Below are 15768 nucleotides of genomic sequence, written 5' to 3'. Positions count from 1 at the left end.
GGCCTCAAGGCCTCAGGTTTGAACTGAATCCAAACTTCACAGAAGTCAAAGGGCAGCACGTGAGGACCTTGAAGGCCATATGTGGCCTCAAGGCCGCAGGTTTCCCCACCCTTGATGATATTTTGAATAGCCTGATATCATGGAAAATATCACTGCGTTAGAATTCAGGAAATTTGGATTCCTATACCAGCTTTACTACTAATAAATCCAATGTTAGACAAAGTCATGAGTTTCCCTTGAGTCTCCATGGACTTCAGATTCCTCACCTGTAAAATCAGAAATTTGGACTATGCTTCTTCCTTTAAGGTCCATTCCAGCTCCAACATTCTAATAGTATGTCATAATGAATAGAATTCTGGGATTGGAATCAAGAATTATGTTTAAGGTTCACCTCTGAAGACTAGTATCTGTGTAATGAGATTTCTACTTCTCACTTCTGTAAGAGAAAAGAATTTCAATTGAATGAGAAGGAGAAGTAATGATGAAGGGGATTTGAAGGGGTTTGGACTTTTGTAAAAAGGTAAAAGATTGGATTTAGAGGAAAATTTGGCAAGCAATTGAGGAAGATTTAAAGAGGAAAATTTCCAAGTCTAGATTGTGTTTTCAACTTCTGTGTGAAAATGTTTCAGATGAAGGAGTAGGAGAGGAGACAAGATGTAAGTTGAATAACGAGAAAGAATTTGTGAAGGTGATTTTGATGGCATTAGGCTCATGAAGATAACAAAAAAATTAATTTGAGGAAGGAAAAATTTGGAAGAATTGAAGGATAAGCTGAAGAATAACTCTAGCTAAAGGAAAACAGGGGTCAGTCTGAAAGGAACGAATGGCTTGAATAAGGACCTAAAATAAAGAATTTAAGAGAAGTAAATGGCAAAGAGTTGTTGGCAAGGCAACTTAAGTAAGAAAAGGTAAGTAAAACATGTTGGTAAGTAAGCTCAATTGGTAAAGTACATTAGTAAGTTAAAAATAGTGAAACAAATAAAAAGTTAGTCATAAAAGGCAAAAATGGGGCATGATTATATCTAGTTGTTAAGACAAAGGAAAATTGAGCATGATCCTCAAGATAAAAGGTGAGAAAATGAGGTGCTAGGGAGGAAAGGTGAAAACACTCACAAGTAGATCAAAAAACAAGCCTGAAAATCCCAGTCAGTGTGGAGGGCATATTGACTTCTAAAGTGACTTGCATTGGGTGATGTATGCACTTCTCCCAAAGCCAGGTGATTGCTGTCTGTTTTCTAGATATCGACTGATCCCTCTTCTAAAAAGAAATGAGTATACTCAAGGAAATCACACTTCAATACTGAAGAACAATGGCATATTCCTTTAAAAATCTTCAATGGGGAAAAAAAAAGAATCTGAAGTGATAGAAGGGAAACCTAAGCCTAGACAAGAGTGTGGAAAGGATAAGACAATCACATAAAAAAGAAAGGAAGGCAGTGTATAATTACATACTTGGATCTAAAATAATAAAACTTTTAAAAGAGGTTCTTAAAGAAGAGGAAGCTAGGTGCTCTGTGGAAGAATCAACTGCTCTTCCTCTAAATAATGATAATGTAGAGTTACTATAACTGTGGAGTGAGAGATCACCCAGTTAAGTGTCAAGGAAGAAGAGAAAGTAGTGGTGGTTTGTAATTTACCGCTTAGGTGTGCTGACACAGCTGCTCATTAACATGAAAACAATTGAGAAACTGCATGCAAGACTTAGGAGAGATTATTCTGAAATTTAGCAAAATGGAATATCTACTTCCAGTGAGTAACATGAGCACAAATGATACTACCAGAAGGAACCTCAAAAGTATTGTCCAAGATTATAAACTCTTGGACAAGAAGCTAAAAATCATAGAGGCACTAATTCTGTTTTCTTCATTGATAGCCACAAAGGGAAGGGATGTTGAAAAAAAAATTTATTTGGGAAGTGTCAATTGTCTACAAAGATAGCTAAGAATGGGATTTGTATTTTTGGACAATGGCTTAAACAGTGATTCTTAAACTATGGGTCGTGACCCCACATGTGGTCATGAAAAATTTGGCAATAGTAAAAGGTTTCTGAACGTGCAACGGCCAAAAATTAATTCAAAATCAAACGTGTAATGAATCCTATGTGTTTCTGGCAGCACTTGCCCCTGTCGCATCACCCAACTTCACTGCAGCGTTGGTTCTGAACACAGAGTATGTGCACTTTGCACTGTGCATGCCCTCAGGCCATGCAACACCAAAGAACACTGCCAAAAACATGAAAAGGAATATCAAGAGGAAACAGTTTAAGAAGCCCTGGCTTCAAATATAGAAACAACAGACTCCTAGACAAGGATTGAGCATCTTTGACAAGGGTCAGAAAGAATATATTTTATCTGGTGTCAATATATATATAGATAGATATGTAGATATATAGATATAGATATAGATATAGATATAGATATAGATATAGATATAGATATAGATATAGATATAGATATAGATATAGATATAGATATAGATATAGATATAGATATAGATATAGATTAGAAGGGTTTTAGAATTAAAAGGGATGTGGGAGGATAAAATTGACTAGGTTAGATATCATAGAGAATATATATATTATATATATGTGGAAGAAGAATATCAATGCAGATGCATGAAAATTCAAATCAATATAGGTGAACAAGTACTGTAGCAACCAACATATATCAAATATCTATATATCTCTCTCTAAATAAAATTTATAATAGGGCAGGATAAGAGAAGATGAATAAAAGAACATGAAATAGGGTTATAAAACTGGTACCAATAGTGCAAAAGCTTAGAATGATCTGAAGCTAGCCAGGAAGCAGAGGACAATCATATGGGATTTAAAAAAAAAAACTCTATTTAGGGAAGCCAGGACTGAAAATGGAGCCACCTATTGGGTATGAGTTGGGTATAATGATAATAACTCACAATGTAAAGAAGGTTAAACTTTTGAATTCTTTCTTTGCTTCTATTTTTGCTGGTAAGCGGAATAGCTATTGCACTGGAAATGACAAAACAAAAAAAAAATGAACAATGAGAGCTGTTACTTAAAATAAATGAGATAGGGAAAAAAAAGAGTTCAAATTACTCTAGATACAGATCCCCAGTAAAGAATGACTAGAAGATGTGATTACTGAGTCACTGTCAGTGAGATGTTAAAAAAAATCAAGGACAAAAAAAAGTGCCATAGGACTAGCAAAAGTCATATGTCCTATATTTTAAAGAAAGGAGGAATAGATTCTGCAATCTTTAAGACAGTGAGCTTGGCTTTGAAAAAGCCAAAGGGGAAAATTTGAGAATGGATCATGAGATAATGAATATCTAGAAAATAAAGCTCCAGACTAACCTTATATCTTCTTTGATAAGGTTAACAAATTGGTAGATTGGGTATCTGTGATATATATAGGTATAGATAGATAGATAGATAGATAGATAGATAGATAGATAGATAGATACATGCACACACACACACACACACACACACACACATATATATAGTTTAACTGAGATTTTAGAAAAGCATTTGATAAAATATAACATGATTCTGATGAAAAAGATGGAAAGATTTAGACTAGATGATAATAAGATTAAATGGATTCAGAGTTGATTAGATGACCAAACTCAGAATAGCTAATAATGGTTTCATTTTGACTTGACAGGAGGTCTAAGTAGAATGTCCTATGAAACTATGCTATTTATATATTTTATACATGACTAGGATCAAAGAGTAAATTGGTACAATGATCAAATCTGCTGATAACACACACTTTAGAGAGATAGACGAAACATAGCATGACAGACTTAGGACCCCAAAACACTAGAGCATTCGATTAAGTTCAGTAAAATAAAAATTAATTAGTGATAAATATGAAGTCATATTTGAATTCAAGATAATCAATTTCACACATACAAATTAGAGCACACATAGTTAGATATTAGCTTATTTGAACTAGATCTGGGTATTTTGGTATAGTCCCTAGCTCATTAAGAAGCAGTAGTGTTATGTGGCAGCCAAAAAAGCTGATGCAAACTTGGCCTGCATCAAGAGAGAATAGCTTTCCAATTTATTGTCCTTCTGTATTCTGCATGGATAGGCCCTCATCACCTCATATCTGGATTACTTCAATAGCCTTTTAATTGGACTTCCTCCCTCAAATCCATCCTCTCTTCAGACTGTCCTTCATTTAGCTGTCAAATTAATCTTCTTAAAGTGAAAATCTGATCATGTCACATGTACCCCTCTCCAAATGTAATACGTTCCAGTAGCTCCCTATTAACTCCAGAATCAAATAGAAACTCCTCTCTTTGGCATTCAAAGCCCTTCACAACGTGGCCCCATCCTACGCTTCCAGTCTTCTTACACCATAGTCCCTTCCACCACCCATAATCCCCAACCCTCTCTGTATGTACCTTATGATCCAATGACAATTATTCTTTTTCCTCACACGAGATAATCCATCTCCAGATTCCAGGCATCTTAATTGGCTGTTCCCTATGCCTGGAATAGTCTTCCTTCTCATTTCCACCTCCTGGATTCCCTAAACTTCTCCAAGTCCTAGTCAAATCCTACCTTCTATAAGAGGTTTTTCTTAATCCTCCTTAATGCCTTCTTTCTATTGATTATCTCTGATTTATCCTATATAGTGCCTGTTCATACACGGTTATTGTTTTTTTCATCTCTTGCATCAGACTATGAGATCCCTAACAGCAGAGACAGTATTTTTTTTTTGTAAACCTAATACTTCATACAGCACCTGGCACATGGTAGGAACTTCATAAACACTTTATGACTGACTGATTTTACATTATGATTGACTCTATATAGAGTATTATATGCAGGTCTGGGCAACAGAGTTTAGTAATGATCTTTATAACTGGAAAGTGACTCAAGGTCACCGACCAAAATGGTGAGGTAACTTGAGTCTATGACAGATGAGGATCAGTTTAAGGAAATGAAATTGTTTACCCTAAAGAAGAGAAGGATCAGGGGAGACACAGCAATGCTGAAATATCTGAAAGACTCTACTGTGGAAGAAGAATTAGATTTGTTCTGTTTGGCCCCAGAGGGCAGAATCAGGGGCAATGATTGAAAATTGGAAAAAGAAACATGTAAGCTTCATTATCTAGAAAAGCTTCTCAACAATCAGAACTATTTTTTAAAAAAGATTCACTAGAAATTTATGTTACATAATTTCAACTGGGCCCTTGCCACAAGACAATTCTTTTATATCTCCCTAATTAATGAGTTACCTATCCACCACAATGCTTTTTCCAATACAAGTTTTATCCCTACTGAAACATCCCATAGCTACCATCCCCCTACCTTCTCAGATAAGAACCTTGCCTTATGCTTCACCTAAAAAATCAAGGCCATTACCCTGAGAGCTCCCGCATCTCACATCATTCAGGGATCTTACCCACTATTTTCTCTTTCACCTCTGCCTCACATGAATATATGTTCCTTTTCTTCATCAAGGCAAATCCCTCTACATTTAGCCCTAATCTCATTCTATCCTGTCTTCTCCAGCAGATTCTTCCTCTATTATTCATACACTTACTAATCTTCATTCTCTCCCTACCTACTAGCTGCTTCACTATTTCCTAAAACATACTCATGTCTGCTTCATCCTAAAAAAAAAGACAAAGCCAAAATAATAATAACAATAACAACAACAGATCTTCATTTGATCCAGAACATCCCTACTAACTATTGCGCTCTACATCTCTCCTTCCTTTTGTGGTAAAACTCCTTGAGAAAGCCGTGTGGGATTAGGGCCTCCACTTCCTTTCTCTTTCTTCTAAATATTCTGCAATCTGGTTTCTGACTTAATCATTCAACTGAAACTGAAGCTCCAAAGTTACCAATGACCTTGTAGTTACCAAATTTAATGGACTTTTCTTAGTTTTCATTCTTCTTGACCTTTCTGCAACCTTTGACCCTCTCCTTTCCTAATTGGTCTCTCTTCTTTAGGTTTTCATGGCACTTCTCTCTGCTTGTTCTCCTCCCACCTTTCTTACTACACCTTCTCATTCTCCTTTGCTGGATCTTTTGTTCCTTTCTTTATATTCCCAGCACTTAGTACATGTATTTAAGCCAGTACATGATAAGCACTTAATAAATGCTTGCTCTCAGACACAAAACATATAATTGACTGTCTCAAGATGCAGTAGGTGTTCCGTTTTTAGAAGTTTTCAAACAAAGGCTAAATGAATGACAACTTACAAGGAATATTATAATATTATAGTGGATCTTCCTCATTGTGTATGTGCTGGACTTGATAGTTGCTGATAGCCCCCAAAACACATGATTCTGTTATTCAGTGGTGCCATGGCAAAGCACTTTACCTTTTGGAGCCTCTGTTTACTCACCTATAAAATTGGATTAGAATAATACCTACCTCTCAAGGTTCTTAAAATGTTTAAATAAGGTAAGGCACAAAATATATTTTTTAAAATTGACATGTCATGTAAATGTTAACAATGAGGACAATAATGGTAATGATGACAATGACCTGGGTTAAAGCACTTGAGACTTTTTTTTAGGAAGACACTAAAATATCTCTGAAAAATTGTTTCAATTCTTCCCAATACCTGTAGTTTTATGTGTGAAGATATCTCATCTCTACATTCTGGTTGCATGTCTGTTCCCACATTCCTACTTTTAAGCTTCTTCATTACGCTTCCAAACCTACCGTTTGTGAAGGTGAGAGCTACACAGGTGTAGCACATTGCACATGTTTTCTGACTTATTCAATGTGTTGTTTGATGACTTTTTCCTCCTTTCTTTTGTATTTAAAAATACTATTTGTTATATAGGACAGCTCTCAGGGAGGGGAATGGGGAAAGATACTGGGGAAAACTATGATGATGTAAAAAACAAAAAGCATCAACAAAGACACATTTTAAAAATAAACTCATTCATTAACATTTTCTCACTAGCTTTTTTATCCTATTTCTCTCTCTCTCTCTCTCTCTCTCTCTCTCTCTCTCTCTCTCTCAATTTTGTCTTGACTTCCAAATACATAATGAATTTAATTTCCTCTTCTTACAGCCTTGTCTGTTCAGGAAAACAGACCTATAGTCAAGATAAGTCATAAATTAAAACTTTTCATAAATGAAAAGAACATTGCCTTTTTTTTAACACAGTCCTATCTTTTCCAGTACTTAAAAATGTCTCCAAATACTAGATATTTTATAGAGTTGTAAACTCTCTTCCTTGTTTCTAGTTATGGAGTTTTTTTTCCACCATTTCCCCATTTTACTGGATCTTAAAATTCTAAATGGAAAGAATATGCATCATAGTTACAAAGAAATGAAATGAAAGATCCTACTTTTTTCTGTTTCCCTTGAAAGACAAGTTACAATAAAATATTTCACTGTTACTGAGATAGTTATTTTAGGTATATTCTCCACTAATCCAGATTGCAATTCCTATACACTTTAGTAGACTGTCTTCATGGATTCTGACTGAAAAAATCTCACCCTGTCTACTGGTCCCTTCCCTATTGCCTACAAACATGCCTATGCTTAGAGTAAACTTTAAATATTTTAAGAGAAAGGATAAATAAATGCCCTTAGCTTAAGGTTCATTGGCAGAAATGAGCAAAATAGATGAAATTTTGTTTTTTCTAAATTTTCACGTCCAAAATTTTTCTATACTTTTAGTCCAATGGCTATCTGTCAGGATGCAGTATGTCATTATACATACTCTGTATACATGATTGGTCAGTACATTAATGAGCACTCAAGTCTATCCAAGTTGTTTTTCTTTATAATGCTGTTGCCTTGTTACTAATTGTTTTCCTGCATCTGCTTACTTCACGCAATGTACTACTCAGTTTTCTCTGAAATATTCTCTTCCATATTTCTAACTGCCAAATGTTATTTTATTACATTCACATACCACAATTTGTTGAGTCATTCCCTAGTTGTGTAAGAGTCAATCTTAGCCACTTCCTTAGATTCTAGTCCTTGTCTCTTTTCCCCCCTCTTTTAATTTCCTCTTCAGGATCAGGAATTTTTTTTTATTTTTTATACCATATCATCCCCATTATTATCCTCCCTCTTAACCTCTCTTCTCTCTATCTTCATTTGTTTTCCTTTTCAGTTTGATGTATTTCTACACCAAACTCTATGTGTTTCCATTCAATTCTCATTTGTCTACTTCTTATCGGAGTGAATGAGGTTTATCTGAAGTCCATTACCACTACCCTTTCCCCCATATTTGAATACTCATGTAGCCCAATTATGAGAAAAAGCAAATTCTATCCTCTTCTTCCTTTCTATACTATTGTATTCCTCCTTTCACCATCCCTTCTCTTTGACTTCTTAAAGCTCTCAGAAAAAATAATTCTACTTCCCCCAGGTCCTCTTTTTTCATATTTAATTCCTTCAATAACCTTTTGAAGACATTAAGTTTCTTCTTCAATAGGAACTCTAAAGTTCCTACTCAAATTGTCATCAGAAATACATGGAACTCTTCTTCTATTTTATTTGTAACCAGAAGCTCAGGCCCAGTTGAATAACACTCACCTCTTTTGTGGAGATTGCTTGCTCAGAGCTCCATGTTTGTATGAGAAAGACAAAGAGTTGGTGAGATTTTGGTAAAAGAGAAATTCTATCTTGTGGCTTCAAGCTTCAAGAGAGAAGGCACATGTTACAGATTGTCTTCAGGGAGAGGTCTCTAAAGAGAAGAACACTGGGAAGAAATTAACATGATCAATGGGCTGCTTCCTCTACAGGTCAGCTGCTTTCCAGAGACTTTCTTTACCTTCTCGGACCTTTCCCTGAAGACAATCTAGAACTGTGTGTTTTCCTCTCAAAGGTAGAAACCTGAAGACAAGATCTCTTTTATCCCAAGATTTCACTAACTCTATCCTCCATGAAGTTGTAGAGCACTGACCAATTACCCACCAATGAGGAGAGTCTTGTACAAATAAATGTGTACCCCTGGTTATAAAAGACCATTGTTTTATTGATAGTATTACTCTTAGTTTTTCAAGATAAATTATTCTAGGTTGGAAATCTATCTCTTTTGATTTTGGGATTATTATTTTCCAAAATCTCCACTCATTCATAGTAGAAGCAGTTCCAGAGCAATTTGATTATGGTTTCTTCATTCTTCAACTCATCCTTCCTAGTGCTCATTCTGGACTTTGGCTATGACATTCCTGGGTCTTTTTCTTTTGAAGTTTCTTTGGAGAATGTTGGTAGATTCTTTCTATTTTTGCTTTGCCACCTGGACAGGCTTCATTTCTGATATCTTCAAATATAATGTCTTAGATTTTTTTGAAATCATGTTTTTTAGAGAATTCTACCTGTTTTCCAGGTCAATTGTTTTTTGTATCAGGTATCTTACATTTTCTTCTACAGTTTCAATCTTTTGATTTTGTTCTAATATTTCTTGCTATGTCATAGAGTCCTTGATTTCTCTTTGGTCTATTCTAGTTTTTAGGGAGTTTTTCATTTATGTAAGGTTTATCACTTTTTCTTATAAATGATTTATTCTCCGTTCACTTCTTTCCTCTGCAGCTTTTTTCCCTCTACTATTTCACTTCTTCCAGTTATTCTTTTAATCTTAGGGAAAATCCATTTTTTTTCTTTTAGTCTCTGCTTTCTGTTGTTAACTTAGCTATTTCCTCCTTATTTGGGAATAGTATTTTTATCTACAATAATTTATCTGCAGCGTTATTATTAGTCAGTCTTTTCTTTGATTCACTCACCTCTTCAACTTTAGTTCTTGAATTGGAATTTTGTGCCAGAACCAAGCTCTGTTTCCTGTTGCACTTTTGGGTAGGGTGTTCAGCCCTGTTTGGTTTTACCTTGGATTATCTGGTTTTCTGTACTGACCTGCAACTTTCAGAGTTAGATCCTTTTAGAGTGAGCTGTCACTTTCTGAGGCTTCTATTGTCCCTATTGTGGGGACCAATTTCCCTGGAGCTTTCTTATGGCACCTTTCACTCTCTACCTTTAAACAGAAAGTCTTACAGACTACATGTCTATGTTCCAATGCATTGGAAGACTGTGAACTTATTTGCCTTTGTTAATGTTGGCTTTGCTAGAGGTTGTCTTTTCTGTTATCTGTGGGCTTCTGTCTGGCATTTTTGTGCTGTTCTGAAATGGAAGAAATCACTTGTGGTTTCTCATTGGATTCCTCGAGCATTATTTGGTCTGGCATCAATCTCAGGTTTTTATTGGAGCAGATATGTGGAAAGCGGGCAGTCTGCCTCCCCTTTCTCTTCCTACCGCATTACATTAAGGCAACCATCTTGGCTAAAAGTCAATGGAATGTTTTCAAGAACAAATGTTAATGATCCAAAAACTATATAATTTCAGAGAGGAAGATGATTTTTAAAATGAGGCTGTCCAGCAAACTCATAAACCATCTCAGATTTTCAAAATAAATGTGCAGAAGACAAAGACAATAGACAATACAGTCTACTTACAAAACAGTGGCATAGACATGCAAGACTGCTATCAGGAATACTAAAGCTTAAAACAAGATGGACCTTTCAATAAAGGTTAATGACTAAAATAAAGGGAAAAAATCAGAAAAGTTTTTTTTCTATTTATTTACAGCTATTTTGGGAGAAAGACAAAGATAAATAAAGGCTAAGACCAGTGCTTGGACTAGAAGAGACAATGATAAATTTTGCTATCTATTTGAGTCAAAGACAAATCATTTAACCTTTCTGAGCCTCAATTTCTTAATCTACAAAATGTCTATAACAACTGTACTACCTACCTCCTCAAGTGGATCTCAGGAGATCACTTGATAAGGCATAAAGTTTTATGTAAATATGTGTCATTACTCAAAACCACTATTGCCTCTTTTGATTTCTCTACAAGGACAATAACATTTGGATTAGCATATGTAGGTGAAAATAGTTAAGATGAAATTGAATCCAATATAAGTGAGATTAACAGAGGACATTTAGGAGAGTGGATTTAAAACTGAAAGTGACCTTCAAGACCCTCTAGGTCAATCCTCTCATTTTTTAGATACTATTTGAACACAAAGTTGTTGTGGAGAAAGAGCTTTGCCTACATTAAAATGCAATATAAATATGATGTAATTATTAACACAATACTTAATAGTGATAAATATAAACTTCTACTCTTAGTCCAAAACATCAATGATAGAAAAGCAAGATAAGGGAGATATAGCCCACAGGGCTGCATTCCTCTTTGATCTTGCCTTGGTGTATCCCATTTTGCTACAACCTCATTCTTTCTCTTGGTTCTGGTCTCCACCACCTTCTATCTGCACCAGGATACCATGTTCCCATACTAACACAATGAACCAGAAAACTAAGAACCAGGAAGTTTGAGGAATGAGGGTTGAGGTGTCTTTCATTACATGATCAAAGATTTTTTTTTAATGTACTTAAATATCATAAAAGCATTTTCCTGCTATTATTCAATTATAAGTTAGATGTGCAAAAAGCAATAGAACTGCAAATCTTATTTTCTTTCCTTTTCTCCTACAAATTTTATCTGACTTAAACTTTATTTCCCCAAAGCTTTTATAGGTGACTAGCCAGATAATCTGATATCTGATATCAGGTCTTAGTGACTAATTTCTTAATATGCTGCTCATTCAAGATAATGTTTAGATTATAACAAAAACACAAATGCCTTAACTCAAAGGATGATTGGATTCTCTGATGCTTTTACATGTAGGCCAGGAAATTTGTGGGAAAGGGATTCCTAATTTTCCTAAAAGGCTGATTCTTCCTTTGTGACCATAACCATGTTGGGATTTCATTCTACATGATCTTTGAAACTGAGTCTCTGAGGTATGCACTATATAAAATTGAGTGGACCATGTAGGAAACAAAAATGTTCAGCAATGAAAGTCCTGAGCAATAGGGGTTGCCTATTTATAGAGCTCAAATATCCCACCCCTCCAAAGAATGAGTAATTCTTTCTTCCTCTTCTTTCTAAGAATGCCTTGAGGGGGAAAGGGAGGGAAGAAAAAGGGGAGAAAAAGAAACTTATATGATAACTTTATTGTATATTTGAAAGGAATAACAAGTTGTACATAATAAATTTGCAGTTTCATGGGCAATCATCTTTTTTATTATACTATGATACGGGAAGAGATTTTTAAAATAAAAATCAACAAGAACAGGAACAAAAAGATTGTCTTGATCCTTGACTTTTAGCCTGGGTATGACAGCGTGGAAGTAGCAGAAGAGATGACAAAATCCATCCGTAGAAACTTGAAGGAAACTTGAAACTGGTTATGTTATGTGTGAATTATTTTAAACCAACTTTCCCACCAGAATCTTCTACCATAGAAACAAGTCAGCAAGCCTCTTCCCTGAGGGCTTCAGAATGAGTTAATATGAAAGAAATCCTCCAGAATTTCCAGATTTCTAGATTAGTGCTTATTTATTTTGCCTGGTCTTTTTTTTTTTTAACTAATCTTTGATTTCATTGATAGAGAGGACTCAGTGAGAAAACTCCTACCAATGCAGATTAGCACATGCTTATAAAAGACTTTCTGGTACCCTGAGAAGTTAAATGATTTGCCCAGGGTCACACAGTATATATTAAATGATTCAAACCTAGATCTTCCTGCCACCAAGGCCAGTTCTTTATCCATTATGCAATTCTGCCTCTTGCAACTATGTTCTCTATTAAAATAAAAGCTCATAGAAAATAGTTTCTGCCTTTCTTAGAATCCCTAAATCTTAGCACAGTGTCCAGCATATAATAAATATGTAATAAATGATTTCTGATTGCTTTATTGTCATATTATATTATCATGTTTATTGTCATGTTATAGTATCATAAGTTTGCCAGGGAGTGAATTCTACATATGCTTCTGGGTGACAGCCTCTTACCTTAACAACTATCTCCGTGGTGAACTAGACTTCTAAGGTGAGCTCACATGAAAAATTTAACTACAGCTGATGCATGTTGGTCCATGAAAATAAAGAACCCTATTAAGAGGTACTTCTCGTGAAGCCTGTAGTATCTAGTATCTACAAACTCCAATCTAAAGTGGAAAGAGCACTGGACCAGGAGTTAGAAAACCTTTTCTCTAATCCTAGATCATCCACTGCAACCAGGTGTATGACTTCTCTGGATCTCAGTTTCTTCACCTGTAATATAATGGAGCTAAACTAAATGATCAAAGATCATTTTCTTCTCCATATTCTTAGATGTATATGAAAGTACTTAATGTTCTGTATTTTGTTTTGTTTCCAATACTATTTCATACTGAGGTTACTTTTTCTTAGACAAAATCCCCTTTCTCTTTAACGTCCTCTCCAACTCCTTTAAATTGGAAACAATGAAGAAAATATATAAGCCGACAGTGCAATACAGTTCAGAAATATTGGCCCCCTGCTGACCTAAACCCCAAATATTCTGAATGGTTCATGACTCCAGTTCTTCCACCCTCAAAAAAAAAAAAGATTTTAAACTATGCGTCTAATTTAATGGCAAGCTCTCAAAGATTTATCTATCTTGTCACTTTCTAGGCTGAAAGTATCTTTTCTTCCTCTTTTCATGTGTCTGTTTTACCAACTGATTAATCCCAGTGGAATGCTTTGCTATATGATTAAAATCTTAATGGAATTCTGAGATCAACATTTTCATGCTTGCAGGCTTGTGTCTTGATAGATAAGAGCACTATTGGAATAAAAAGTAGCTGATTCATGGTGATTTTTAAAAACAAAATAATATTAATAGCATAGGATCTTAATTGATAGGATATTAATAGGATATCCTATGGACAGGATATTCTATTTCCATGAAAACAGAGTTCGGGAATTTTCAAGAGAATTAATGGCTTATTTGTACTGTACAGAATATATTGTGGCAGGTGGTGCAGTGGATAGAGTGCTGGGCCTGTAGTCAGGAAGACCTGAGCTTAGATCTGGCCTCAGATACTTATTAGCTGTGTGATCGTGGGCAAATTACTCAACCCTTTTGCCTCATCTGTAAAATGAGCTAGATAAGGAAATGCCAAACTACTCCAGTATATTTGCCAAGAAAACCCCAAAAATGGGGTCACAAAGAGTCGCATACAACTGAAAAATGACTAAAAATAAATGGAACATATTGAGTTTATTTTAGATTTGAGAACTTCAAAATGCACGTCCTTCTTTTCACTGCATATACATCCAGGGTACTAAAGAACTTTCCACTTGAATCTAGAAATAGTCCCTGGGAATATAATTCAATTAAACTTCATTCAATCATAATTTATTGAATTATGCAAGATACTGCTAGGTATAAAAGATAAAAAATAAAAAATAAAACAGTCCTTGACCTCAAACGGCTCATATTCTATGGAGGTGAGAGAGGGAGCAATATGAACCCAAATGAGTCGATGAAAACTACATATATAAAATAATAGATAGGGAGAGCAGAATATGAACAGTTGGGATGATTATGAAGATTCTCATGTGCCTAATATGTAAGGAGCACCAGGGAATCCAAGAGTGAAGGAATGAAGGAGGGAGAGCTCTCCACGTACGATTCCTCGATTTTATTTTTCACGTCCTCACATCTTTTTCAGTAGCCTACATGCTCTTACCATCATTTGTTCCCAGGTGAAAATAATTCTGCTCACAGAGGCAGCATGGTATAGTGGAAAGACCCAGGTAAAAGTCTAAATCCTGGTTCAATGAGTTGCTATCTCAGAAACTTTAGGCAAGTCACTTAACATTTCTGAAACTTTTTCTCATCTGTAGATTTGAGATAATATTTTAACTCACAGAGTTGTGAGGATCAAATGGAATGCTGTTCAGAGAGTGCTCTAAAATGTTCTATAAAGGCCAACTATTGCCTTTACACAGCATAAAGTTAACTAGGAGTTTCCTAATTTTGTGGCTGATTTGATTTTAGGTGTGTGTTATCATGCATATAAAAACTGAGGCCGTTATGATATTCGCTATTGCCTTAAAAGTCCAGATAAAACCTGAAAGATATCCAAATAGTTATTCCAATTCTTCACTTCCACAAGTAAATGGATAGAAACCATAGACTGCCTTTGCAGGTAGATGTTATGAATAATATATTGATGTTATTTTAAGTACTGATAACAAAATAATTGAAAAAAGCATTAGCTTTTTGAATCAATAACAATGTTCAAAAAAGTTGGACATCTCAGTAATATTTTTAAAATTCTGCAATTGGTTTTCATCAGTTATTCAAATGTATATTCACATTTGATGATTATTTTGTAACTGATGAGTAAAGAGAGTAGCTTTTTATTGTCTTGACATCTTAATGTGAATTTCCCATCACCTGTTTCAAACTCAAAAATATATAAATTACGTGAAAATGGAAGATTTCATTATGGTTTCTTTCCTTTTGTCTGAAGGCCTAAGCTCTGCATGTCAGCATGGTAGCAAGTTGTTGCTAGGAAGAGACTGTTGCCATAGCAATAGATGAACTCTTCAAATGCATCTAGAATTCCTTTCTCACTCTTTCCCTTTCTTCTTGCCCATGTATTTGCTCCCCCCACTACCACTCTCACCCTTCTCCATGTAAGTATCACTTTCTATCTCTCTCTTCAAGAGAAAGGGATCAAATCACTGTGAAATGTAGTGTCCTGGGTTTAATATCTGGTCATCTGCTTAGTATGCAGCCAGATGCCTACCACTTATCAGAATGACGTTCATTTTTCTAAGCTGTTTTTCCTGTTCAGATTGCATGCAGGCCTGATTTACTTGATAGATAGTGTTAGGCCGAGTTAATTAAAGTTCAAAAAGTTTTTCTGCCCCCTTCAAAAACAGCAGACTATAGGAGGAATGATCT

General features: G+C 35.2%; 1 protein-coding gene across 1 annotated transcript in view; it reads left to right on the top strand.

Annotated features, from left to right (window-relative positions):
• The first annotated feature begins 384 nt into the window (after positions 1–384).
• Positions 385–15768, top strand: part of OPRM1 (opioid receptor mu 1) — a 150204-nt gene continuing 134820 nt past the window's right edge. Inside the window, exon 1 of the mRNA XM_020986659.2 lies at positions 385–908. The gene's annotated coding sequence lies outside the window, so the exon portion shown is untranslated. The remainder of the gene's footprint in view (positions 909–15768) is intronic.

This window comes from Phascolarctos cinereus, unplaced genomic scaffold (assembly GCF_003287225.1).
Source record: "Phascolarctos cinereus isolate Bilbo 61053 unplaced genomic scaffold, phaCin_HiC Scaffold_5;HRSCAF=322, whole genome shotgun sequence".
Lineage (NCBI taxonomy): Eukaryota > Metazoa > Chordata > Mammalia > Diprotodontia > Phascolarctidae > Phascolarctos > Phascolarctos cinereus.
Note: the sequence above shows the minus strand (reverse complement) of the source record. Positions and strands in the feature narration are given on the sequence as shown.